At 36.0% G+C, this 24984-nt stretch overlaps 1 long non-coding RNA gene across 1 annotated transcript; it reads right to left on the bottom strand.

The window, feature by feature from the left end:
- Positions 1-8653: 8653 nt before the first annotated feature.
- On the bottom strand, positions 8654-9814 carry LOC111542087. The gene is made up of 2 exons (XR_002731436.1): positions 9550-9814; positions 8654-8851 (listed from the first exon to the last, which is right to left on the bottom strand). It is a non-coding gene; the product is annotated as an uncharacterized LOC111542087 (long non-coding RNA).
- Between the last annotated feature and the right edge of the window lie 15170 nt (positions 9815-24984).

The raw sequence follows: 24984 nt of genomic DNA on the forward strand, positions 1-24984 counted from the left end.
GGAATGGAACTCAAGTGGCTTTCATAGGCAGAAAAAAAAAAATGAAGCTCTCATTCGATTATTTACGGAAGTAATCTAGTTTTGGATTAATAACACTCTCCTAGTGGTTTTCCATGGAATTATGGCAATAGGTAGTTACGTGCAAATTCAAAGCTGGTTCAAGTGAATCCTCTGAAACAGGACTCCATAGACACCACAGAAATATGAGGATATAACAAAAGGTGAATATGTACAAGTAAAAATGAGAGTGACATAAAACAAAGCAATGGAAAGATTTTGATGGGAGAAGTAGATGCAAAAAGAAGATTTCCCATGTATTTTTTGGTGGAGTACGGAAACCCTAAGTCTGACTATTCTGTTATGAAGCTAGTAGCCTCTGTGCTGTCTTTCAGCCTTGCCTGCTTCCCTTTGTGGTCGTGTTTTATTTTTACACCCATGAGAATCTAATTCAAACAGATGTCTTGCACACAACCCTTGTTTATTTAGATTATTTTAAAATCTGTGTCAAAGGAATGAGTAATTGAATTAATGTGTAATGTGAATACTATTTACCCTTTTTCCACCTTCTTCCTTCTGTCAGCTTAATGTCCTCCTATTCATTTTTCACTTTCCAGAAGTTGAGGGAAATACCAATTGTATGTGGGGAATTCTATTTTGGTACATAATAAGGGGATTTTCTTGATTGTTCATGTTCTGTGCACTCTAGGTTTCTTGGTGCTTTTTGTATCTTCCATAATCATTGAAAACTCCCCCAAAAAGCATAGGTTATTTTATTGTTACATTGATTAATAAAATCCAACAAACTTTTCTTTATAATTCCATTTTTTTCTATCTTGTGTGAGTTTGGAGGCCACAATAATGTCAATGATGTCTTAACATTAAATCTTAGTTAAAGAGGACCATGGCTCATTTTTTTTATGTATGCATATTTGATATGGCTTTGTTATTTTAGTAAACAATTCAAGCAGTGCAGAAAAATACAAAAGGAACATAATTGTAACCTGAAGTCCAGCACTCAGATATTTCCAATGTTAGTGTTTCTCTGAACATAGGCCCCAATGTATCTCTGTGCCTACAGACACATATGAAAATGAATATATAATTTTATATTAAGGGGATCTTTCTATTCAGGCTGCTCGAAATATAGTTTTCTTACTCAACCATATATTGGACATGTGATTCCATGCTTATAAAGTCAGAACTCCAGCCGGGTGCAGTGTCTCACACCTGTAATCCCAGCACTTTGGGAGGCTGAGGTGGGCAGATCATGAGGTCAAGAGATCGAGGCCATCCTGGCCAAAATGATGAAATCCTGTCTCTACTAAAGATACAAAGATTAGCTGGGTATGGTGGCAGGCCCCTGTAGTCCCAACTACTCGGAAGGCTGAGGCAGGAGAATCACCTGAACCTGGGAGGTGGAGGTTGCAGTGAGCTGAGACAGTGCCACTGCACTCCAGCCTGGGTGACAGAGTGAGACTCCATCTCAAAAATAAATAAAATAAAATAAAATAAAATAAAATAAAATAAAATAAAATAAAATAAAATAAAATAATAAAATAATCCTCGCAGCTTGCAAGGCTGAGTGTAATCTGGCCCTGTTCATTTTTCCTATTGCATTGGTGACTTCTCCCACCTTAGTCATCTCACTAGTCTCCTTGTCATTCCTCAAGCAAACAAAGCTTATTCCTACCTGATGGCCTTTGTGTTTTCTGCTTCCTTCTTCCTGATGCTTTTTCTTATGTTTTTTCTTGAGAGAACACGTCATGCTTGACATTTAGATCCCAGCTGAAATATCCTCTATCTAGAGATCTCCCATGATGACTTTATATGAAGGGGCTACTCAGTCCCTCTACATTTAATCACCCTGAGTTATTTTCATGAGAATGTTATCTCTTTCTGAAGTTATTTGATTGAGTTGTCAAATGACTGGGACATTTTTAATTGAATCATCTTAACAATAAGGAGATTAACAAACCAACCAAGTGTACTTCAAGCAAATCAAGACATTATCAGAAGCCAAGACTCAAGGAACAATGGGCATGACTTTAGAATAACTTAGGGATCCTTGACTTATATCTACAAACACAAAAAAACAACTGGAATGTCATCCAGAGCATACCAAGAAGTCTCACAGTTATCATTTTTAAGTTAAAGAGTTTAAACCATCCTGCTATAGCTTTCTTTATTATAATATTTATAAACTGCAAGACAATTGTCAAAATATAAATTTTAGGTACTTAAGCTTTCAATAAGTAAAATTATCTTTATGTTGTAAGGAAGATTAGAAGTTTAGCTTCAATGATGAGGCCCCTAAGACATAAAAATGGTAATAAAATATTTTTTCTCAAAATCTACTCATTAATAAACAATCTGGCAATGGAGTCTATAGCCGGATTTTCTGTGAGTAATTGTAAATATAAATAATATTATCATTTGAGAAAAACGTGCATGTCATCTCTGAGAGGAAAACTTTTAGAAACATTGAGAAAGAATGATCTGATTCAATTAACATGAATACCATGGACATTTGAAGAAAAAGGAGACTAATGATTCTAAAAACTATTGAATAGAGAGCATTTTATTTGATGTAAAATAAAAATGAAAACCACTATTTTGAGGGCTGTTTTGGTTATTTCTTAGTAATAAATTTACAGGGCTTTAGGACTCTCAGAATTATCCTGAAAAATGTGAACATGGGCACTAAACATATACATTAAAGAATAATTAGTAGAAAACAATTCCTGTAGAATTCAGGACAAAGTGCTTACAGTTCATTTAAGTTAAAAAAACGTATTTTCCGATTTAAAGGATACTTGGAAATTAAGCATGTCTTTCTTCCCACTGAACTACATTTTTTAAGACAATTTGGGATCTTCAGTTGGCCATGAATGTCTATTGGGTATGGATGTGTTTCCTCTACCCAGAACTTGAACTCGTTAAGGGAGTGAAGCATTGTTAATTTCATAATTGTACGGAAAATTCACTTGTAGAAGGGCCTGCTGTAATTGAAGCATTGTGTCGAGCATTCTAAAGTTGTCAAATGAAATTAAATGATGAGAATGATTTTGGTGATGGTTGTTTTGTACTATTGGGGCGAATCAATTTTTCTATCCTTTTATTAAGCATCTTACAAGTCTGCAGTGTTCTTCCCATTACTCCCCAAATACAATAGTCAAAATCTCCCATTCCACTTGTACAACATTCATATCCAGTCTTTTTAGGGCTCCCTTTCCAGGTGTTTTTAAGGGTTTCGGTGATTGCATGTACATGTTCCACAACTCTGTGTAGGTTGTTGGATATCCATTGTCAATTCAGGCAGCTGCTCCACAGATCTCTGCTGCTGCAGCTCTCCAAAGTCCAGACCACAGTGTTCAATAATACTTTACTGAAGACGGGGGCATTATAAAGGGAAATGGGAAGTCAGAGACAGAAAGCTTAAAAATGAAGTTAGTTATTTCTCCTCCTAAAGACAATTGGTCATATCTTCTCCCTGGAAGTCTCTCACCTGATCTTCATCCTCCTTAATGCTGACGCTCACTGCCAACAGGTTCCTTCCCATAGACAGAAGCATTCTAAAGGGACCATTACCTTTCATTGCTCCCCCTGCTTAATCAACATGAAACCATAAAATGTGTAGGGATGCCACTCTGCCCACAAGAGTCAAGGTTTCCTATAACAGAACAGTTGAATTTTTCTTTATTCCTAACTTTTCCAATACAGAATGGCATTTTGGATTTACCTATGGATAACTGGAAGGGGACATTAGAGTTTTGCCCAAAAGCAAAACACAATCTTGACCCAAGGATAAATTACAGCTCCACCCTTAGAGCAACAGAGAAAACTACTAACAGCTTTAAAATCATAATCTGGTGGTTTGAATGAATAAATTAGATCTCCAATATAAATTGACCTGGAAAATATTAAAATGTTGCAAAATAACATAGCATAAAATAATTTAGGTAAATGCATTTTATATAAAGATACATATGGACAGTAAGTGTACAGAAACATGAGCAGGGAGGTTCTTCACCAATCTTAAAATATTGGTTGTCCGTGGGGAAGAAGACAGAATGAGCTATGAAAAATAACACAGATGAGACTTCAATTCTGTAAGATTTTATTTTCAAAAATAAAATGAAAAAAATGACAAAATATTTACATATTATAAATCCAGGTGGTAGATAAGTGAATGAATAAATATATTTAGCAGTTCTGGTTTTGATATTTGCAGAGTAGCTTATGGTAGATAAATCATTCCATAGATAACAATCATGAAGTCCGGATAAAATTTAAGAAACAACAAGTTGACGTCACTGTAGCATGACCAAAAGAGAATAGATACCAGGAGGGAATTATACTGTGTAATGTAGGTACATTAGGCTTTTCTACTTTGTATATTTTCCAGTCTGTATGTCTCACCTACAATTCAAGCAGAAAGATGCAGGCATAGAACCACTGTCTACAGAAAGGTAGTTAAGAACCTGAACATAACCAGTTTAATTGTCCAACTAAAAGAAAAATATTTTCCATAAGATTTAAATAAGGCCTATAAATTGCTTTGGCTGTATGTCCATTTTAACAACACTGATTCTTCCCATCCGTGAGTACAGAATGATCTCCCATTTGTTTGTGTCATCTCTAATTTTTTTTAGCAGTGTTCTATAATTCTCATTGTGGAGACCTTTCAACTCCATGGTTAGCTGTATTCATCAGTGTTTTATTCTTTATATGGCTGCTTGAAAGTGGAGGGTGGGAGGAGGGACAGGATGGAAAAACTACATATCAGGTTACTACGCTTATTATCTGGGTGATGAAATAATCTGTACACCAAACCCCCATGACAGCAATTTTACCTATATAATGAACCTGCACATGTATCCCTGAACCTAAAACGAACGTTAAAAAAAAATAGAAAATAAACCAGATCTACAGTCACATAACGAAGTATTCAAAATATTCAAAATATCCAGGATATAATCCAAAATTATTTAATACACAAAATAGGAGGAAAATGTCAACGTCTTGCAAAGTAAAAGGCAATTAGCATATGCTAATTTCAAAATTACCTGGATATACTGATATTGTTAATAATGCCTATAAAGCAACTCCCATAACCATGCTCCAAGAAATAAGGTAAGCATTCAGGAAACAAACAGAAAGATAAAACGTCTCAGTGTATAAACAGAATACATAATAAAGAACCAAACAAAAATTTTAGCACCAAATAGTATAACAATGAAATTAAAAAGTTACTCAATGAGCTCAATAACAAAATGAAAGTGACAGAGGAAAGCTTTAGTGAACTTGAAGATAGATTACTAGAAATTATCTAAGCCACACACACAAAAAGAAAAATGATGTTAAAAAAGATAAACAAAGTCTCAGAGACTCGTGGGGCCATACTAAAAGATCTAACATTCGTGTCATTCACATATTAATAGCAAATGAAGAGGACAAAGGGTAAGTGCAGAAAAAAATTTTGAATAAATAATGGCTAAAAGCTTCCTAAATTTGGAAAAAGATGTGAACTTAAGAATTCAAGTTCATTGCACTCCAAAATAGTATAAACTAAAAGGAATGTATGCCTAGACACATCATCATCCAAACGTATGCAAATATCACAACAGAAGTCAAGAAGATAGAAATAGTGGAACAAAAATGAGAAGAAACCAAGATTTAAAAAGTAAATAAAGTAGTAGACCTAAATCCCAACATATAAATAATTAAATTAAAAGTACAAATGATGCAAATACGCCAATTAAAAAGCATATTTCAGAATGTCCAAAAGTAGACCTAACTATTTGCTACAATCAATCTACACTTTAAATGTAATGATACAGGTAAAGTAGAAATAAAAGGATAGAAAAAATGTAACACCTAAATACTAATCAAAAGAAATCAGGATTGGCTATATATCATATTGGTCTTCAGAAGGAAAAAAAGCTTTGAGCTAAGAAAGATTTTCAGGTATAATAGGGGACACTACTTAGTGACAAAAGGAAGAACTCATCAAGAGACTTAACAATCTTAACCATTTATTACCCAACAACAGAGCCGCAAAACACGAGACAAAAATTGACAGAATTAAAATTGCCGTTGGAGATTTCAACACTCTCACTCAGTAGTCGATAGAACAAGTAGATAAAAATTAACAACAATATGGAAAAACAACTCACTGTTAACTAATGAGCTGGTTAACATTTATAAAACATCCCACCAACAGAAAGAATATGCATTCTACTCAAGTGCACATAAACCAAGGCAGACCGTATCTTAAGTCAACAAAAACCTTAACAAATTTATTATTCATTTTTTTAAAAAAATAAAACAATACAAGATGTGTTCTCTGATCACAGTGCAATTAAACTAGAACTCAATAACAGGAAGATAACTAGGAAATCTCCAAATCCCTTTTAATTAAATAACACAATTCTAAATAATTAATAGATATGCTTTAGTTTCTCTTCAAATCATATAAATCTTTTACCTTTTACTAAATAATTCATAGATCAAAAAGGAAGTCATAAGGGAAATTGGAAAATCTTATGAACTGAATGACAATGAAAATTCAACATATCAAAATTTGTCAGATGTAGTTAAGGTGGTGATTAAAGAGAGATTAATAGCATTCAATACTTATACTAGAAGAAAAGAAATTTCTCAAGTGAACAATTTAAGTATCTATGTTAAACTAGAAAATGAAGACCAAAATATGCTCAAAGCAAGCAGAAGAAAGGAAATAATAAAAATAAGTGTAGAAACCAGTAAAATTGAAAACAGAAAAATAACATAGAAAATTAACAAAACCAAAAATTGATTTATTGAAAACAACAATAAAATTGATAAACCTCTAACCAAGCTAACACAAAAAAAGAAAGAAGATACAAATTGTCCATAACAAGGACAAAATAGCAGATATTACTAAAGACTTTGCAGATACCAAAATGATGATAAGAAAATACTACAAACATAAATTTGACAACTTGAATGGAATGGGCCGATTTCTTAAATAACATGAGCTACCACAACTCACCTAATATGAAATAGATAATTTGGATGTTCCCATATCTAATAAAGAAATTGATTTTACACTTTATATACTTCCCTAAAATGAAGCTCCAAACCCAATGATTTCACAGATGAATACAAACAAAGATTTAAAGAAGAATAACATTAATTCTCTAAGTATCTTCCAAAAAATTGAAAGAACACTTCTCAACTCATCCTGTAAGGCCTGCTTTACCCTGATACCCGAACCAGACAAAGACAATATGAAAAAAGAAAATTATAGGTCAATATATAAAATATTACCAAATCAAACAGCAATATACAAAAAGAGTAGTACACTACTACCAAGTGGGGTCTATCCCAAAAGTGCAAGGTTGATTCAATATTTGAAAACCAACCAGTGTAATACACTATATTAACAAGCTAAAGAAGAAAAAAACACATGATTATATCAATGTATCTGATAAAATTCAAAAGTCATTCACGATGAAAGTCTCAGTAAACTAGGAATAGAAGGGAACTTCCTTAACCTGATAGAGTGAATCTATAAAATTTTCACATCATACTTAATGGTGGAGACTAAATGCTTTTCTTCTAAGATCAGATACAAGCCAAGGGTTTCCACTCTCACCACGCGTATTTAGTACTGTACTGTATGTTCTAGCCAGTGCAATAAGCAAGGGAAAAGAATAAAGGCATACAAATTAGAAACCAAAAAAAAAAAAAGAAAAAAAAAACCCATCTCTATTTGCAAATGAAATGATTACATAGAAAATCTGAAGGAATCTTTTTTAAAAAGTGGGACTGGGGGCAGGGTCTTAAAACTAGTAAGTAAATTTGCCAATACCTCAGCCTACAAGGTCAACATTTAAATATCAATAGTATTTCCATACACTAATAAAAATTTCACTATTGGAAAGTGAAATTTTAAAAAAATGTCATGTAAAGCAGCTCCAAAAAACAAACAAAAATTTTAACTAATACTTAAATATAAGTATTTTCTAACCCTCTCCCTAATGGGTATTATCAGGTCTTCAGTCTCCCCCAATTTTAGTGTCATGAAACAGGATCCTCCACCTCTGCCAAGTCCTAGGCTATACCTTATACAGAAATAAAATCTGCAATTCTGATGCACATGCTTTATGGCGGCAGAAATCTGTGGAAAGGAAGCTCACAGTTGGTTTGGCAGAACAAAAACAGAAAATACAGACAGCAATAGATTCATGAGTCAAGCCAATGCATTCAGAGGAAAGAGCATTTTAGAGTCATAGGCGACCGACCACAAGAATGTAAGGACTCTGGTAACAGAAAATCTTGAAGTGGTGGCATTTGGATTTTCACATGGCATGAAATGAAGATTTGACAAAATTCTACATCTAGAGTAACCATCTGGCTCAGAAATGACACCTAGGTACTGCCACATTAATTAGGAGAACCTTCCAAGTATTTCAAAGGGGATGCTGTCTCCTCCTGAACAACAACAAAAAGATTCCTCTGGTTTCAGCTGTGTTTAGACATTATTTTTATTCTAGGTTCTGTGGCCACTAACAACTAGCTAGTGATTTTGGAAAACTTCCTGGTGCCAGTTTATGAATACTTTCTGAATAGTGAAGCCTTGATTAAAACAACTTGTAAAATACTTTTATTATTCATGTCCCACCAGAAAGCAAAATTTTATTTTTATGTCACTATGTGCCACTAGCATTAAAAGGAAGATTGTTGAGTTGGTTTGATTGATTGATTATTCCAAGGGGTGGTAATACTTTTGTGAGCAGTGGGAAGTATGTCCTGTGGATCCACCCTAAGGAGGTTCTGTGAATATGATTGTGACCCTTGCCTTGCTCTGCAATGGAGAAAAATAATTATTATTCAGAAAGAAAAACAATAGAAAAACTTGCAATTACATATTATGAAAAGTAATTGCAGCCTTTCTTGAACATTAAACAAAGGATACCCTTTTTAACACTTTTGAGTCAACGTTTTCCTTTCCTTCAGTGGACAGCATGCATAGGAGTAAAATAAGATCATATAGGACATGGCCAATCTAATTAATATGGCTAACTCTCATCCGTCTATTTAATGTGTGCAGCTATTTCATAATAAAGGTTAATTTGCTAAATATAATATAACCTGTAATTTGTAAACTACCTATTGCCTAGAAATGAAAAGTGGTACCATACAAAGTGTGAATTAAGCAAACTGTATCTTTCTTTTCCACATTGCCTTTCTATGATTTTCCCCCACCTCCCACCCCCAAATCCTTCATCTAAACATGTACTATCCAATATAGGAGCCATCAGCCACATTTGACTATTTACATTTTAATTTATATTAATTAAAATTAAATAAAATTTAAAGTTCCAATTCCTCAGTCACACCAGCCACATTTCAAGTCCTCTATACTCACATGTGGCTAATAACTACTATATTGAACAGCCCAGCTATAGAACATTTTCATCATTACAGGACGTTCTAACGGACGGAGTTGATCCAGACTCTGAGTCCTTCTGCTCTCCCTTCTCTGGCCAGGATTCTACCTACCCCAGGCACGCCTTCCCAAGTATCTTCAGATTTTTCTTCCTTCCACTACTCTTACCCTCATAACTTCCCTGTGCCTTCTCATGATGTCCCATAAAGAGCACAATTTTGTAATTCCTTCCTTGAGGACCTTTCTCTCAAATAACTTGATAAACTGGTTCATGCTTAGGCAATTTGGAGTGCTTAGAGTTCATGTGTTCTCTCTCCAAAATAACACATTGGTATTTTAGCTGAAAGCTTCTGGAGACATTATGCATTTACAGAAAGGACTGACTCTCAAAGTGGTGACTTTAGGCACCATGGTAGCCTAGGACCTTTGTGAACAAACCTCAGAATGCAAGTGGCTCTAGAGCGCCTTTCAAATTACATTACCCTGTTGGCCTGTTCACATACATTGGCCTTGGGTCACTATGCTGATTTGTCTCCTAGGAATGCTGGAATATCACTCATTGTTACCACAGAGGCATAATATTTATGCATCTAACATGACATTTATGAATAGTAGGTCAAAAGAAGTATGTTTGTTTTTCTTGGAACTGTGAAAGATGCTAGAGTTCGGGATAGGGTTTTGGTATGAGAATCCTTTTACTCTGTCCATTCTGGGGGCTCCCTGCCAAAGTGTCACACAGAAAACAGTTAATAGCAAAAGCAGAGATGATATAAGCCCCTTAGTAATAGCTTGACAAATGTTTCCTTCTCCCCCAGTATAATGCTTCGATCAAAACTGAACTAGAAAATGCAGCTTAGACCAAGCGATATGAAAAACAAACAAAGACTTCTTACTCCCTAAGTAAGAGATGATTAGGTAAGCAGACGAACTCTAGTTTGCCCTGCGGTTCATTCACTGGGTTAGAGAGACGGTGCTGTGACTCAGGGGACAGCCCTCCCTTGCCTGCTTTCCACATGCAATGAGAAAGACAAGAAATATCCCCTCTTCCTCAGAAGGCCCTGGCTCTCTTAACATGCTCAATGAAAAAGGTAAAGGAGAAAAAGAAGATAGCCAGGCCAGCCTCAGGAGAAACTCAGTTGCTGTGTCCAGTGTTCCACATCTGGACTCAGTTAGTTGCTTCCTCATGATGTCATTTAACTTACTTTCTATATGTAGAAATTTTATATAACTAAACTTCCATTTTTACAAGAAAAATATTCATATCAATGGCATCTCTCCGATGTTTTGTTTGCTTATTTGGGGATTTTAATTATTTTTTGTTGTTCTTTGAAGTAACCCATGCACGTAGTACTCATAGTAAAGTAGTATTAAAAGGTTCGTTTTAAAAAGAAGCAATCCCCTCTCCTCTCCCTACCCCTCCCAGAAGCCACACTTTCATCTCTTTTTAGCTATTCCTTCTGGTTGTCACTATTACAATATTCTGGTAGTTACTGAATATTATTGTTAAGACATTTTGTTATGGAAAATTGCAAATGCATACAAAAGCTAGAGAGTAGCGTGATGAGCCTACCCTTTGTACTCATGACTTAGCTTCAGTTATTATCAACCCATAGTCAATCCCATTTTATCTATACAGCTACCCGTTTACTCACCAACCTCAATACAAGACAGCATATCATTTTAACCACAGACATACCATTCATTGTATATCACTAAAGAATAGGTCTCTTTTCAAATACATCTAATTCCAATTATCTCATAATTCTTCCTTACAGTTGGTTTATACAAATTAGTGTGCAAGATGCATTTTTCTTTTTTTTTTGCTGTCGTTTATGTCTCCTTTTTAAAAAAAAAAAAAAAAAAAATCTATCATCTTAGTTCTCAACTGGGGCAAGTTTGTTCCCAGAAGACATTTAGCAATGTCTAGAGATATTTTTGGTTGTTATAACTTGGTTGAGGAGAAAGGGGGAGAGTTCCAATGGTATGTAGTGCCTAGGGGCAAGGATGCTGCTAAAAGCTCCAAAACACAGGACAGCCGCCACCAACAAAGAATCATCTGGCACAATATATATAACAGGATTCTATTCCCTGCCTCCTCCTCTTATTTCTTGAAGGAACCAGATCATTTGACCCCTAGAGTTTATCACATTCTGGATTTTGCTGAAGGCTTCCCCATTTTGTCTTGGAACATGTTTCTCATTCCCTACACTTTCTGTAAATTAAGAATAAAGACAGAACACATGAAAGTACTAAGCCAATAGAGAACACTGAAATATCAAAATTTCCGTGTGAAAATGTGAATCAAGTGGTTGAGTCATAGGAGGGCCTACGGGTTTTTAATTTTTTATTTTTTTTGAAAGTTCATCCTGCTTGTTTTTGCAAGAACAAGGACATTGAGGCTTGGGGAGGTAATAGGAGTTGGCTAAGTTCACAATCAAACTTCCTGAGTCTCTGCCTCTTTGAAATTTGAGATATAGCTCTATTTTTTGAGAGATAAAGTCTTAATCCGATTAAGGTTTGACTAGAACCTTTTTGGCTAGAATATCTTATAAGTTGTGATGTGTACTGGCATTAGAAGACATGGAATATCGGGTTGTCTTTTTTGCTAGCAGTCATTGATGATCCTTGCCTAAAGCCATTATTTCATTAGAGTTTGCTCACCAATGTTTTAAATAGTTCATTTCTTCCTATTGAAATATTATTTAATGAAAATATCTTTACTTTTTGACTATGAAGTTAATGTTTAATTTTTAAATTTGTATTTAACAATACAAATACATGTTTAGTTTTTTTTTGGATGGTAATACCAGCCCCCCAAAATAACTGCTCTAAAACTTTGGCTTATATTTTTCCACACTTTTTAGTCATATATACATATGTGCAAATTGTGATTAGATAATATATGTAATGTGACAATTTTGTCATTTTCAGTTTTATTTAATAATATATAGGAAAAATATGTTCATATCCAGTACATGCATATCTACTTTTTTCCTCTTTTTCAACATTATAAGATTCCATATATAAGAAATACCCAAGATACGTAAATCCATCGTGACAGAAATCGGGTTAGTGGCTGTCCAAGACTGAAGTGGAGCAGGAGAGAAGTGGCTACTTAGTGAGTACAGGTTTCCTTTGGGGATGATAACAGTCAGCAGCACCAACTCACCACTATGTGAGTGTCCATCTCAAAAGTGAGTCCTCCAGGCCCACTCCAGCTCATGCCACCAGGAGAAAAGACAGTCGTTCTAACTAAGCCCGACCAAATTTACAGATTCATGAGCAAAATGTTTATTGTCGATTTAAGCCACTAAATTCAGAAGCATTTTGTTAGACAGCAATTAATAACTGCATTCCTCATTATTATTCTTTCCAAATTTTACATTCAGCATTCTTCGTATAAAATTTATCATCAGTTTTGTCAGTGGTGGATTCTGATTGGTGTATTACTCAACACATAGCTTATTTGTGGAGAAAGTTGATATCTTTATCATCTTTCCTCCAAAAAATACTGTATGTGTTTCTTCATATATTGTTTTATATCTTTCATGTATGTTTCATAATGCTCTTTATATAAATGTCTTCCTAGACACTTTTTAGTTTTTATTGCTATTGTAAATCTTGAATATTTTTGTACCAATTATACATAACTGAATAACAAACTCTAAAATTTAATGGTTTAAAACAATACCCATTTATTTGTTCAACATTTTGTTGATTGGACATTTGAACTAAGCTCAACTAGGAAAAGGGTACTTTTTCTGGTCTAACCAGGGTCAGTCATACAGCTGTAGACATATGGTGGTTTCACTGGCACTGGATTTCCTAGCATGGTTTTACTCACATGTCTTGTGTTGGTGCTGGCTATTAGCTGATTAGTTTAGTGAGTATCGGCTGGTTAAGCTCATTCCTACTTCGCATGGTCTTTTATCCTAGAGACTAGAGGATAGTATTGGACTCATCTAGAGGACTCTAGACTAGATACTGGATTTCTTCACATCATGGAGTAGTGTTTCAAAAGAGCCAAAGGGAAAGCTGCAGGACCTCTTGAAACTGAGACTCAAAGCTACATAGCCTCAATTCCCACACATTCTGTTAGTCAAAGCAAGTTCAAAGCCAGTCCAGATTTATGAGAGTGTAGAAAGCAATGCCACTGCTCATGAAAGGAGCTGAACAGAATCTGTGGTTATCTTTAATATTCCACATTTATCCATCACATACGTAATTTGCTATGTAAGGGAAAGATTTTTATTTGTACATAGTAATCTTAAAATGAACCAATGAGTTGAGCTTCTTTTTACCTTTAATATTTTAATGTATAATCTCTTGGACTTTCTATTCATAAAATCCTACCATTTGAAAATAATGATCTTTTTTTCTTCCTATCTATAATGCACATTTTTGCTTTATTTTCTTGCTTATTGTATTGGCTAGAATCTTAAAAACTGTTGATAATGAAAATAGTTTCATCTTATTTCAGACACTAGAAAGAATATCTTTAGGTTTTAAATAGCTAATATAATTTTTTTTCCCCCGGAGTCTGGCTCTGGTCTCCCAGGCTGTGGTGCAGTGGCACGACTTCGGCTCACTGCAAGCTCCACCTCCCGGGTTCACGCCATTCTCCTGCCTCAGCCTCCTGAGTAGCTGGGACTACAGGCACCCACCACCACAGCTGGCTAATTTTTTTTTGTATTTTTTAGTAGAGACGGGGTTTCACCGTGTTAGCCAGGATGGTCTCCATCTCCTGACCTCGTGATCCGCCTGCCTTGGCCTCCCAAAGAGCTGGGATTACAGGCGTGAGCCCCCACGCCCAGCCTGCTAATATAATTTTTAATATTGGTTCCTAATAGGTTTCTTCTTTTTTCCAACCAAGGACATGAAATTCAATTAATCAAAACTATTGGGTCATAATATCCTCATTATTGGACCATGAACAGCTCTTTTTTCTGTTTACTTAAGGATGTTTCTCCTATTTTTACTTCACTAAGAGTTTAACAGTAGATATTGGACTAAATCAAATTCCTCCTCTACATTTACTAACATGATTTTCCTCCTTTAATCTATTAGATTACTTTTCATTGCACTATATCCCTGGACTAAATCTTACTTGGTCATTGGAATTATTAGTAGCATATTTATTTTTATTTGTTTTATTTATTTATTTTTTTAGAGGGAGTCTTGCTCTGTCGCCCAGGCTGGAGTGCAATGGTGCGATCTCAGCTCACTACAATCTCTGCCTCCGGGGTCCAAGCGATTCTCCTGCCTCAGCCTCCCAAGTAGCTGGGATTCCAGGCGCCCACCACCATGCCTAGCTAATTTTTGTATTTTAGTAGAGGCAGGGTTTCACTATGTAGGTCAAGCTGGTCTCAAACTCCTGACCTCAAATGATCCACCCGCCTCAGCCTCCCAAAGTGCTGGGATTACAGACATGAGCCACAGTGCCCAGCCATAGCATATTATTTTGTAACTGATTTGCATGTATTTGTTTAGGGTCTTTTCCCATATATAATTTTGCATGAGATTTGTTGTCTTTTCATGAATGGAGTTTACAATTGTATTGTGATTTTTTTTTTAAGTTCATAGGATTTTGGGTCTGAAGACTGAGTTATAACCACTGTTCTTCTACTAATAAACTGGGCAAGTCACTTAACTTCTTCCTCCAATTATAATAATGTCTACTCACCTATTTGACAAGTTGTCACAAGAAACAGATGAGATAAAGAATATGAATGTTCTTTACAACATACAAGGCAAAACTGCTAGTCATTATTTCAGCAAGCAATAATTCAAAATAACAATAGTTAGCATTACTGAATGCTTGCTAATACATGAGGTTTTGTGCTATGGACTTTACATGAATCATTCTTATTTAATCCTCTCAATAAACAATGAGACAGATACTCTTATTAGGTTAAAAGCCATAGGATTTAAAAAGTTAATAATCGATTAAGGAATTTAATTGTTGAATTCTTAAGTCAGGTTATATCAATTAGGAGAAGTCTGTCATCCTCTGTTTTCGTTCCTTCATGACCTTCTTCTACAGTGTACAGGCTATGCTGTTTGCTCTTGCAAAACTACTCCTTATACTGCTTTGTGACTGGGAATCCTGGCTTGTATAGACAAGGATATCACAAGTCACTGTACCTGTATTTTATGCTTAGGAAAAAAATTCAAGAAAATTGAATTTGTAGTGTGCCCAAAAGTTACATAACCTACCTTTCTCATCTGTTCTATTTTTTTCCTGATTTTCATTACTGCCCCTCTTTAAGCCTTATATCTTCAGAAATGTAGATAGGCATAGTTATGAAATTATGTTCTTTTTTAAAACTACATATCAAGGCAGGGTATGGTGGCTCATGCATGTAATCCCACCACTTTGGGAGGATGAGATGGGTGGATTGCTTGAACCCAGGAGTTCGAGACCAGCCCGGGAAACATGGTGAAACCCTATCTGTACAACAAATACAAAAATTAGCCAGACATAGTGGTGCATGACTGTGTCCCAGCTACTCAGAGGGCTGAGACGGGAGGATCGTTTGAGCCCAGGAGGTTGAGCCTGCAGTGACCAGCGATCATGCCACTGTACTCCAGCTTGGGTAACAGAGCAAGACCTTGTTCAAAGAGAGAGAGAGAGAGAGGAGAGAGAGAGAGAGAGAGGAAAGAGAGAAAGAAAGAAAAAGAAAGAAAGAAAGGAAAGAAAGAAAGAAAGAAAGAAAGAAAGAAAGAAAGAAAGAAAGAAAGAAAGAAAGAAAGAAAGAAAGAAAATCAACATGAACCTGGTTGTTTTTCATCACAGCATTGATTCTCAGATAATTACTTTTAAATTCTGAACTTCTCTGTAATTTTAAAGATACGGTGTAGCTCCAAATATTAAAGATCAAGTGCTTTGCTACCACAAGACATATGGTGGATAGAATAAGAGGTAATAGTATACTATTGGGTTGGTGCAAACATAATTGGGAAATGTTTTCCATTACTTTCAATGGCAAAAATCGCAATTACTTTTGCACCAACCTAATATCTTCCCTGGCCAAGCCAAAGATTCTTTGTGACCTCACATTTTTAGAAGGCACAGAAAAGTCAGAACATTTTCAGAGGAAAGGGATCCAACTGGCAAGAAAACATACAAAGAATAATAAAAAGTTCTGCATGTGCTTAACCTGGAAGATAGCATTTTGAGGGGGAGCAGGAAAAGAGAGTTGACTTCAGTTTTGACAGGTGGCCACATTAGAAGGTAATTATGTTTGTTCCATGTAGCCATTGTGAGTATTATAGGAACCTTTTGACTAATAAATAAAAAGTGTCTGTTATTAGCTTAATACAAGCATGGATTGAGCTGAAGTCTAACATCACCGGAGTCAGATCTATCTGGTAAATTAAAGGGACATGTCCAAGTCCCATTTGCAAGAAAAATTAAGGAAATTCCTGGATGTCATTTCACAGTAAGTAAAGAGGTCAGTGGGCACAAAGCTGTCAACCCAAACACAAAGCCTTCTTCAGCTAAGGGAGACTGGACTCAGAAATGCATGGTGATGTCTCCTGATTTAGCCTCTTGATGAACTCATGACTGCATCTTCAGCAAGAGAGATGGAGAGGTAGAGGGGTTAGTGCCATAAATAATAATAATCAAAAGTACCATTTTTACTAGCAAGTCTACAAGACTATGGGGCAAAGCGTCTCTGGGTTGAAGCCGTACTGACTAAAAGTTATTTAAAGGGAAACATTTTTTTTTTCTACTGACTCACAACACAGGAAAAGAGCAACAGGACAAGAAACAAACAGGCTGCTTCATGGTAACTGAACATGACTCACTGAGCACATGTGAAACATTCCCTGGATACACCTCAACAAGCTGGCAGTTGAGGAACATTTTAGGTGATAGAACCCTGTATTATCAGGGGAGGTGTGAAAAAACCAAACTCAGGTTACTTAAAGAGACTCATCCACCAGTGTGGAGTATCAAAACATGAAATAAGCGACCTAGAGAATACACTCTCAGGGTTAGGAGGAACACGTCCTCATATCTAGCCCAGCACTCCTATAGAGTAGGCTTTTAATAAATATTTACTGAATGGAAATTTAGCTTTTCTTTTTAAAATGTTTTTATTTTAATTTTTATGGGTACATAGTAGCTGTATATATTTACAGGAAACATGCACTATTTTGATACAGGCATACAATGTGTAATAATCACATCAGGATGAATGGAGTATCTGTCACCTCAAGCAGTTATCCTTTCTTCGTGTTACAAGCAAACCAACTGTACTCTTTCAGTTGGTTATAAATATACACTTATAAATGTACAATATTGTTGTCTATAGTCACACTGTCTGTGATCAAATACTAGATCTTATTCTAAATATAATTTTGTACCCATTAAAAAATGTCCCCCCGTCCGCCACTTCCCCACTCCCCTACCTTCACCCCACCCTCACACTATCCTTCCCAGCTTCTGATAACCATCATTCTACTCTCTATCTCCATGAGTGTAACTGTTTTCATTTTCAGCTACCAAAACTGAGTGGGAACATGCGAAGTTTGTCTTTCTGTGCCCAACTTATTTCATTTAACATAATGATCTCCAGTTCCACTGATGTTGAAGCACACGACAGGATCTCATTCTTTTTATAGTTAAATAATACTCCATTGTGTAAATGTATCACATTTCCTTTATTTATTTTTCTGTTCATAAACACCTAGCCTGCTTCCAAATCTTGGCTATTGTGAATAGTGCTGAAATAAATACAGTGGTGGAGATATCACTTCCATGTACTGATTTCCTTTCTTTTGGGTATATACCCAGCAGTAGGATTGCCTAATAATATGTTATCTCCATTTTTAGCTTTTTTGAGAAACCTCCAAACTGTTCTCCATAGTGATTGTACTAATTTACATTCTCACCAATAGTGTACCAGGGTTCCTTTTTCTCTGCATCCTTGTCAGTATTTGTTATTGCCTGTCTTTTGTATAAAAGCCATTTTAACAAGGATAAGATGGTATCTCATTAGAGATTTCATTTGCATTTCTCTGATGATTAGCGATGTGCCTTTCATCAGTGCCTTTTCATATTCCTATTTGCCATTTGTATGTCTTCTTTTGAGAAATGTCTATTAAAATTTTTAGTCTATTTTTAAAATGGATTATTAGTTTTTTTCCTATAGAGTCATTTGCGCTCCTTCTATATTCCAGTTATTAATCCTTTGTCAGATAGATAGTTTGCAAATATTTTCTCCCATTCTGTGTGTTGTCTCTTCACTTTGTTCCTTGTTTTATTTGCTGCTCAGAAACTTTTTAACTTGATGTGATCCCATTTGTCCACTTTTGCTTTGGTTGCCTGTGCTTGTGGGGTATCATTCAAGAAATCTGTGCCCAGTCCAATGTCCTGGAGAGTTTTCCCAAAGTTTTCTTTTACTGGTTTCTTAGTTTGAAATTTTAGATTCAAGTCTTTATCCATTTTGATTTTATATTTGTTGTGCAGCAAGAGATAGGGGTCTAGTTTCATTCTTCTGCATATGTCTAGTTTTCCCAGCACTGTTTGTTGTAGATGTATGGATTTGTTTCTGGGTTCCCTGTTCTGTTTTATTGGTCTGTGTGTCTGTTTTTATGCCAATACCAATCAACGAATTAAGGATTTGGGGGACTGTTGGGAATGCATGATTGGTTTTGAAATGTGAGGACTTGAGATTTAGACAGGGCCAAGAGTGGAATGATATTGCTTGGCTGTGTCCCCACCCAAATCTCATCTTGAATTATACCTCCCATAATTTCCACATGCTGTGGGAGGGACCTGTTAGGAGAGAATTGAATCATGGGGGCAGTTTCCCCCATACTGTTCTTGTGGTAGTGAATAAGTTTCATAAGATCTGATCGTTTTATAAGGGGTTTCCACTTTTGCTTGGCTCTCATTCTATCTTGCCTGCTGCCATGGAAGATGTCCCTTTGCTCTTCCTTCATCTTCTACCATGATTGTGAGGCCTCTCCAGCCATGTAGAGCTGTGAGTCCACTAAGCCTCTTTCCTTTATAAATTACCTAGTCCTGGGAATGTCTTTATTAGCAGCATGAGAACAGACTAATACACTGGGGGACTTTTTATTACAGCTTCAATCTCATTACTTGTTATTGGTCTGTTTGGGTTTTGGATTTTTTCCAAGTTCAAGATTGGCTGTATGTGTCTAGAAATTTATCCATTTCTTCTAGATTTTCCAATTTATTGTAAGTGGAGTGTCTCTCTCTCTTCATCACTAATAATATTTGCTTTATATATGTGAGTGCTCCAGTGTTAGGTGCATATATATATATATATATATACACACACACACACACATATATATAGTTGTTATATTCTCTTGCTGAATTGACCCTTTTGTTATTGTATAATGATCTTCTTTGTCTCTTGTTATAGTTTTTGTTCTGAAATCTATTTTGTCTGATCTAAGTATAGCTACTCCTACTCTTTTAATGGTTTCCATTTGCATGGAATATCTTTTTCCATCCTTTGTTTTCAGTCTATATGTGTATTTATTGAATTTTGTTTTGTTATCCATTCAGTCACTTTATGTATTTTGATTAGAGAACTTAGTCCAGTTACATGTAATGTTATTATTGATAAGTAACAACTTACTCTTGCCATTTTGTTATTTGTTTTATGGTTGTTTTACGATCTTAAGTTCCTTCTTTTCTTCCTTCCTGTCTTCCTGTTAGTGATGTTGATTTTCCCTGGTGGTATGTTTTAATTTCTTGCTTCGCAATTTTTCTTTATCTGTTTTATGTTTTTTGATTTAAGGTTACCATGAGCCTTGTAGATAATATCTTACAACCCATATTTTAAACCTAATATAACTTAACACTGATTGCTAAAGAAACAGAAAAGAAAACAGAAAACCAATAGAAACTCTACACTTTAACTTTTTCTCCCCAATTTTTAACTTTTTGTTGTTTCTATTTATATCTTATTGTACTATCTATGTTTTGAAAAGTTGTAGTTATTCTTTCTGGTTGGCTCACTTTTAATCCTTCTACTCAAGATATGAGTAGTTTACACACCACATTTACAGTGTTATAATATTCTGTGTTTTTCTGTGTACTTACTATTACCAGTGAGTTTTGTACCTTCAGATGATTTCTTATTGCTCATTAACGTCCTTTCCTTTCAGATCAAATAACTCTCTTTAGCATTTCTCATAGGACAGGTCTGTTGTTGATGAAATCCCTCAGCTTCTGTTTGTCTGAGAAAGCCTCCATTTCTTCTTTATCTTTGAAGGATACCTTTAGTGGATATACTATTCTAGGAAACAAGTGGTTTTTGTTTTTTTTTTCCTTTAGCACTTTAAATATGTCATGACTCTCTTTCCTCACCTTTGAGGTTTCCACTGAGAAGTCTGCTGCCAGACATATTAGAGCTCCATTGTAGGTTACTTCTTTCTTTTCTATTGTTGCTTCTAGTATCCTTTCCTTGATCTTTTGAAGTGTGATTATTAAATATCTTGAGGTAATCTAATTTAGGTTAAATATGTTTGATGTTCTATAACCTTCGTACTTGAATATTCATTTATTTCTCTAGGTTTGTTTGGGAAGTTTTCTGTTTTTATCCATTTGAATAAACTTTCTACTCCTCTCTCTCTGTGTCTCCTCTTTAAGGCCAATTACTCTTATATTTCCCCTTTTGAAGCCATCACTACCAGGACTGTGCTGGGTCAGACGCAAAGCAGAAGACCACTGGATATCACCTAAGGCCCATGGTAACCACTATCCAGCTACCACCTATGTTCACTCAAGGCCCAGGGCTCTACAGTCAGTAGGTGGGGAAACCAGCCAGGATTGTGTCCTTCCCTTCAGAGTGGTGAGTTCCCCTTGGTCTCAGGCGGGTCCAGAGATGCCATCTAGGAGCCAGGGACTAGAGTCAAAACCCATAATAACCTATCTAGTGCTCTAGCCTACTGTTGTTGAGCTGGCACCCAGGCCACAAGATCTTCCCGTTCTTTCCTCCTAATACCAAAATCATAAGAGTCCTTCCCCATGGCTACCACCACCTCAGGCCTGTGGTGAGTACTACCTAGCTACTGTTGATGTTCACTCAAGGCCCAAGTGCTCTTCAGTCAGCCTGTGGAAATGCTGCCAGGTCTAGGAATCCCCCCCTTCAGGGCAGTGGGCTCCTCTCTGACCTAGGGCAGGTCTAGAAATCCTCTTTACTCTTTTCCCTTTCCTTTTCTCAGGCAAAAGGAGTCTCTCCCCATAGCCGTCACAGCTGGAAAACACACTGGGTCACATCTGAAGCCAGCACATCTCTGCGTTTCACCCAAGGTCTGCAGCGAGTGCTGCCTGACTTCTACTGCTGACTATTCAGTGCCCAAGGATGCTTTAGTAAGCAGGTTTCCACTGACCACACAGAAATACAAACTCAGAGACTACTAATAACGCCTCTATGTACATAAACTAGAAAACCTAGAAGAGACGGATAAATTTCTGGACACACACACCCTCCCAAGACTGAACTAGAAAAAAAAATTGATTCCCTGAGCAGACCAATGATAAGCTCTGAAATTGAATCAGTAATAAATAGCCTACCAACCAAAAAAAGCCCAGAACCAGATGGATTCACAGCTGAACCCTACCAGATGTACAAAGAAGAGCTGGTATCATTACTAACTACTGAAACTATTCAAAAAAATTGAGGAGATACTCCTCCCCAACTCGTTCCATGAGACCAGCATCATCTTGATACCAAACTCTGGCAGAGACACTTGATACAAAAATCTGGCAAAAAAAAAGAGAACTTCAGGCCAATACCTTTGATGAACATTGATGCAAAAATCCTAAATAAAATACTTGCAAACTGAATCCAGCAACACAATGAAAAGTTAATCCACAGCTATCAAATAGGCTTTATTCCTGAGATGCAAGGTTGGTTCAACATATGCAAATCAATAAATGTAATTCATCACATAAACAGAACCAAAGGCAAAAAACACATGATTATCTCAACAGATGAAGAAAAGCTTTTGATAAAATTCAACATCGCTTTATGTTAAAAACTCTCAATAAACTAGGTATTGAGGGAACCTCAAAATAACAAGAGCCATCTATGACAAACCCAAAGCCAGCATCATATAGAATGGGCAAAAGCTGGAAGCATTATCCTTGAAATCTGTCTCAAGACAAGAATGCCCTCTCTCACCACTCCTATTCAACATAATATTGGAAGTCCTGGCCAGAGCAATCAGGCAAGTGATTGGAAGACAGAACATCAAACTATCCCTGTTTGCAGATGACATGATCCTATATCTATAAAACCCCATAGTTTCATCCCAAAAGCTCCTTCAGCCTATAAACAACTTCAGCAAAGTTTCAGGATACAAAATCAATGTATAAAAATTACTAACATTCCTATACACCAACAACAGTCAAGTTGAGAGCCAAATCAGGAATTCAATCTCATTCACAATTGCCACAAACAGGATAAAATGCCCAGGAATGCAGCTAACTAGGGAGGTAAAAGATCTCTACAGTGAAAATTACAAAACACTGCTCAAAGAAATCAGAGATGACACAAACAAATGGAAAAACATTCCATGTTCATAGATAGGTAGCATCAATATTGCTAAAATGGCCATACTTTGGGCGATCTGTAATTGTTCAAAGCAATTTACAGATTCAGTGTTATTCCTATCAAGCTACCAATAACATTCTTCACAGAATTAGAAAAAACTACTTGAAAATTTATATGGAGCCAAAAAAAAAGAGTTCAAGTGGCCAAGGCAATCCTAAGCAAAAAGATCAAAGCTGGGGGCATTACATTACCCAACTTCAAACTGTATTTCAGGGCTATAGTAACCAAAACAGCATGATATTTGTACAAAAACAGACACATAAACCAGTGGAACAAAATAGAGAGCCCAGAAAAAAAAAATCACACATCTACAACCATCTGATCTTTAACAAAACTGACAAAGACAAGCATTGGGGAAAAACATCTTTGTTTTTTGTTTTTGTTTGTTTTTAGACAGAGTCTTGCTCTGTCACCCAGGCTGGAGTGCAGTGGCACAGTCTTGGCTTTCTGCAACCTCCGCCTCCCATGTCCAAGCAATTCTCATGCCTCAGCCTCCCAAGAAGCTGGGATTACAGGGATGTGTCACTACACCCAGCTAATTCTTGTATTTTTAGTAGAGATGGGGTTTTGCCATGTTGGCCACGCTGCTCTCGAACTTTTGGCCCCAAGCAATCCACCTGCCTTGGCTTCTCAAAGTGCTGGGATTACAGAAAGTACTTATTCAATAGCTGTGCTGGGATGACCGGCTAGTCATATGCAGATGATAGAACCTGGACTCCTTCTTACACCTTATATAAAAATCAACTCAGGATGGATAAAAGACTTAAATGTAAAACTCAAAACTATAAAAACCTTGGAAGACAACCTAGGCAAGCCATTCCAGACATAGGAACTGGCAAAGATTTCATGACAAGGATGCCAAAAGCAATCACAACAAAGGCAAAAATTGACAAGTGGGATCTAATTAAACTTAAGAGTTTCTGCACAGCAAAAGTAACTATCAACAGAGTAGACAGACAACCTACAGAATGGGAAAGAACATTTGTAAATTATGCATCTGAAAAAGACCTAATATCCAACATCTATAAGAAACTTAAATTTATAAGTAAAAAAAAATACACAATCTCATTAAAAAGTGAGCAAAGGACATGAACAGACACTTTTCTAATGAAGACATATATGTGGTCAACAAGCACATTGAAAAAAAATCTCTATCACTTATCATTAGAGAAATGAAAATCAAAACACCATGAGATACCATCTCATACCAGTCAGAATGGCTATTATTGAAATATCAAAAAATAGCAGATGCTGGTAAGGTTGGGCAGAAAAAGGAATGCTTTGACATTGTTGGTGGGGATATAAATTTGTTCAACCATTGTGGAAAGCAGTGTGGTGATTCCTCAAACAGCTAAAAACAGAACTACCCTTTGACACAGCAATCCCATTACTGGGTATATACCCAAATGAATATAAATCATTCTACCATAAAGACACTTGCACACGTATGTTCACTGCAGTACCCTTCACAATAGCAGAGACATGGAATCAACCTAAATGCCCATCAACGGCAGACTGGACAAAGAAAATGTGATACATACACACCATGGAATACTACTATGCAGCCATAAAAAAGAATGAGATCATGTCTGTTGTGGGAACATGGATGGAGCCTGAGGCCACCATCATTAGCAAACTAATGTAGGAAGAGAAAGCCAAATATCACATGTTCTCACTTATAAGGGGGAGCTAAATTATGAGAACCCATGGATACAAAGAAGAGAACAAGAGATTTTTGGGCCTACTTGAGGGTGGAGAGTGGGAGGAGGGAGAGGATCATAAAAAATATCTATCTAGTACCTGCGTCATTAAGTAATCCGTACAACAAACCCCAAAGATACAAGCTTACCTATGTGGCAAAGCTGTACATGTACCCCTGAATCTAAAATAAAAGTTTTTTTTAAAAAAAAAGAAGAATAAATAAGACCTAGTATTTGATAG

Source organism: Piliocolobus tephrosceles, chromosome 2 (assembly GCF_002776525.5).
Source record: "Piliocolobus tephrosceles isolate RC106 chromosome 2, ASM277652v3, whole genome shotgun sequence".
Taxonomy (NCBI): Eukaryota; Metazoa; Chordata; class Mammalia; order Primates; family Cercopithecidae; genus Piliocolobus; species Piliocolobus tephrosceles.